The sequence below is a fragment of the Saccopteryx bilineata genome, chromosome X (assembly GCF_036850765.1).
Source record: "Saccopteryx bilineata isolate mSacBil1 chromosome X, mSacBil1_pri_phased_curated, whole genome shotgun sequence".
NCBI lineage: Eukaryota > Metazoa > Chordata > Mammalia > Chiroptera > Emballonuridae > Saccopteryx > Saccopteryx bilineata.
In genome coordinates, this window is record NC_089502.1 from 103,788,143 (window position 1) to 103,792,720 (window position 4,578).

At 42.4% G+C, this 4,578-nt stretch overlaps 1 pseudogene; it reads left to right on the forward strand.

The window, feature by feature from the left end:
* Positions 1-521: 521 nt before the first annotated feature.
* Positions 522-4,358, forward strand: LOC136317758 (nascent polypeptide-associated complex subunit alpha pseudogene; annotated as a pseudogene).
* Positions 4,359-4,578: the final 220 nt, after the last annotated feature.

A 4,578-nucleotide genomic window follows, 5' to 3' on the forward strand; every position in this document is an offset into this window, starting at 1 on the left:
AAACCTTCAGTGACAGCTGGCAAAGGCAAAATACTTAAAATATGTTCCCATTATCACAGGAGAGGCAGAAAAGATGCATTTGAAGTGGAGAGGCAATAAATGGATAACCAGCACATCAAAGGTCAAAAAAGAAATCAGAAGGAAAATTAGAAAGTATTTTGAATGGAATTAAAATGAAAATGTAATGCATCAAAATGTATGAAATGCAGTAAAAGCAATGCTTAAAAAGAAGTTGATAGCCTGACCTGTGGTGGCGCAGTGGGTAAAGCGTCAACCTGGAAACGCTGAGGTTGCTGGTTCAAAGCCCTGGGCTTGCCTGGTCAAGGCACATATGGGAGTTGATGCTTCCAGCTCCTCCCCATTCTCTCTGTCTCTCTATCCTCTCTAAAAATAAATAAATAAATAAATAAATAAATAAATAAAAAATTAAAAAAAAAAAAAAAGAAGTTGATAGCATTAAATGCCTATATTAGGCTTTGACTCTCTCTGTCACCATCTTGGTTTTGTGTTCCTTGCACAAAATGCCGGGAGAAGCCACAGAAACCACCTGTTGCAGAGCAGGAGTTCCCACAACCTCAGGCTGGGACAGGGGCTGGAACAGAATCTGACAGTGATGAACCGGCGCCAGAGCTCAAAGAACGAGATTCCACCCAGGCAACCACACAAGCCCTGCCGGCAGAAACCGCTGAACTCAATAAAGTCAGTAAACCAGAACAGAGTCCAAGTGAAAAGAAAGCACAGAAGGCTATGTCCAAACTGGGTCTCCGACAGGTTACAGAGGTTACTAGAATCACTGTGAGGAAATCTAAGAATGTCCACTTTGTCATCACAAAGCCAAAATTCTGCAAGGGCCCAGCTTCAGGTACCTACAGAGTTTTGGGTGAAGCCATGATTGAGAATTTATCTCAGCAAGCACAGCTAGCAGCTTTGGAGAAATTCAAAGTTTTCTTTGAATTTCTTGAACATTCAGGAAAACACACAGACTCCAACTACACAAAAGGAGAGTAAGGAAGAAGTTGATGAAACAGGTGTGGAAATTAAGAATATGAAATCGGTCAGGTGAGCAACCATGACAGATCGAGCAATTCAGGCTCATACTATTCATCACCAGAATGCTGCAGACCTGGGTAAACAGTTTCAACTTTCTCGGGAAGCAGCACGGCAGATTGGGAAATCCTGTCCAAGGTGTCCTATTCTACAATCTATCCCTTCATTTGGAGTTAACCCTCAAGGACTCCTACCAGGACAACTTTGGCAAATGGATGTTACTCATACACCTTCATTTGGCAAACAGTCCTATGTCCACGTTACAGTGGATACTTACTCTGGATTTATAGTAACCTCTGCCAGAACAGGAGAGGCTGCTAAGCATGTTATAGCTCATTGTCTGTATGCATTGTTCTATTATTGGATTTCCTAAACTGGTTAAACTAAAAATGCTCCTGCATATGGAGCAAAAGCATTTACTGTATTTTGTCAAACCTTTCGAATTATGGGTATTTCTTACAATCTTTAAAGTCAAGGTATTATTAAAGTGTACCCAGAAAACATTTTAAGGTCAATTTAAAAATTTTTAAAAGGGGGGAGTCATATCCTGGAGCTCCTATGGGTCTACCATATCATGCTTTTTACTTAAAAATTTCTAAATTTCTTTTGAATATTGATGAACAGGAGACGCCAAATCTTCTCTCCTGCAAACTTCTACCTTCTTTTATTTGATCCAGCTAATAACACTGTTTTGTCTTTTTCCAAATAGCTCCAGATATATGGAAAAGGTTTATATAGGCAGAAGGGGATCCTCAAACCCCTCAGCGAGATCTTCTGAGCATGGCTTTTAAGGTATCAAGAGGCAGAAAAAGCCCAATAGAGATCAGGTGAACTACCAGCTTTTAGGATATTTCCTTAAAGGCTCCAACACCCCAAAGGGGTCTCATAGGATGCCATCTGGGTCCTGCTTCAATAGTGAATAGGAAGGTCATTGAGCTAAAGCCCGCCAGGCTTACCTGCCTTTGCTGTGAGGAAAAAGGGACACTGGAAGGTAGGCTTCCCCCTCGCTCCTCTAAAGGAGGGTTCAGTCTCTTCCAGCCCTGCTCCAGCCACCTATGACCTAACCTTGCCCAGAAAGCTGGGGTTTGCCACTGAAGGCTGAAGGTGCCCAGGGCCGTCAGCCCTATCTACGACACTGTGAACGAGCCTAGGGTATTTTTTCCAAGAAGCAGGTAAACTGATCTCACTTGCACAAGGGCCACTTAACTATGTCTTGCCTGAATAGTCAGGTTTTTTATTCTTCCCTCGAAGATCTCTGTTGTGGGTGTTGATAGTCCTATTTTCTGCTGCTTTGTTTAATATATAGTGTTTCCTTTATTCCTCCTACCTCAATGCCCCACTCATATTTCAGGCTGGGACCTACTCCTAATTTAGAGCTCTCTTTCCCCCTTTTGCCAACTTCTATTATGAATTTACCTTTGCCACCCAGCTTAGTGTATCCCAAGGTTCTCTTTACCAAGCCACAGTCGCAGAGCTCCAGGGAAAAGCAACCTGGTCTCAACTCTCCAGGCAGAGGAGAACAGAAGCTCCATCTCCACACATACTGCAGATGGGTTTTCCAGTCTACTTGAATCATTACCAGCTAGAAGCAGTGGTCATTGGGACTTGGACGTGAGCTGCAAAGTATAGAATTGTGACAATAATTCCAGTGCCATATGGACTTTTCCTGGATGTGGACTTTTCCTGGACTCCTGCTCCTTGTGACAGCTCCTAACGGACTGAACTGGGGTTGGGTTGCATTTTTCAGGGATTTGGAATGGTGTTGGGGCCAACTTGGACTTGGTGAACATGTTAAGGACACTATTCTTTTATGGATTCTTGCTGTATTGCCCAAGAGTTTGCTTAAAGGCTTTAATCACTGTAAAAAAAAAAAAAATAGAAGACTGGATAAAGAAGATGTGGCACATATACACTATGGTATACTACTCAGACATAAAAAATTATGACATCAGATCATTTACAACAAAATGGTGGGATCTTGATAACATTATACTGAGTAAAATGAGTAAATCAGAAAAAAACAAGAACTGCATGATTCTATACATTGGTGGGACATAAAAACAAGACTAAGAGACATGGACAAGAGTGTGGTGGTTACGGGGTGGGGGAGGGAAGTAGGGAGAGGGGGAGGGGCACAAAGAAAACTAGATAGAAGGTGATGGAGGACAATCTGACTTTGGGTGATAGGTATGCAACATAATTGATTGACAAGATAACCTGGACATGTTTTCTTTGAATATATGTACCCTGATTTATTGATGTCACCCCATTAAAATTAATAAAAATTTATTTATAAAAAACATGATCTATAAATCTATTAAATGAAATATGTATTTTCAAGTGTAAGAGATAACCAAATACATCTTTAAAACGTATTCAGCACCCTCCAAGTATTAAAAGAATTCCCTTAATGACAGTAGGGTTAACCATGTTAAATAAAACCACTTTGCAGAAAGAAAAAAAAAAAGAAATTGGTTAGGTCACACCTGACCAGGCGGTGGTGCAGTGGATAGAGCATTGGACTGGGATGCGGAGGACCCAGGTTCGAGACAACGAGGTTGCCAGCTTGAGTGAGAGCTCATCTGGTTTGAGAAAAAAAATAACAACTGGCCCTGGCCAGTTGGCTCAGTGGTAGAGCGTCAGCCTGGCGGGCGGGAGTCCCGGGTTCAATTCCCGGCCAGGGCACACAGGAGAAGAGCCCATCTGCTTCTCCACCCCTCCCCCTCTCCTTCCTCTCTCTCTCTTCCCCTCCCGCAGCCAAGGCTCCACTGGAGCAAAGTTTGCCCGGGAGCTGAGGATGGCTCTGTGGCCTCTGCCTCAGGTGCTAGAATGGCTTTGATTTCGGCAGAGCATCGCCCCCTGGTGGGCATGCTGGGTGGATCCCGATCGGGCGCATGCGGGAGTCTGTCTGCCTCCCGTTTTCAACTTAAGCAAAAATACAAAAAATTAAAATAAAACAAAACAAAAAAAACAACTCACAGCTTGTACCCAAGGTCGCTGGCTCGAGCAAGGGGTTACTTGGTCTGCTGGAGGCCCGCGGTCAAGGCACATATGAGAAAGCAATCAATGAACAACTAAGATGTCGCAATGAAAAAGTGATGATTGATGCTTCTCATCTCTCTTCGTTTCTGCCTGTCTGTCCCTGTGGGACTCTCTCTCTGTAAAAAAAGAAAAAAAAAGAAAAAAAAAAGAAATTGGTGAGGTCACAGGCAAATGTGTCGAAAGAAAAGGCATTCTTAGCCCTGAAGAACAACAGTAATGATATTGTAAACGCTATTATGGAATTAACAATACAATCATCTAAAAACTAGGACTTTTTTGTGTTTCAAAGAGTAAATGCAGCTTGCTTTGAAATCTGTATTGTTTCTATCATTAATAAAGCTCAGAGCCATTCTAGCACCTGAGGCAGAGGCCACAGAGCCATCCTCAGCTCCCGGGCTATGGTTTCTTGTCAAAAAAAATGCTTATATTAGAAAAGAATGATCTCAAGTCAATGACTTCAGATTCCACCTTAAGAAATGATGATAAAAA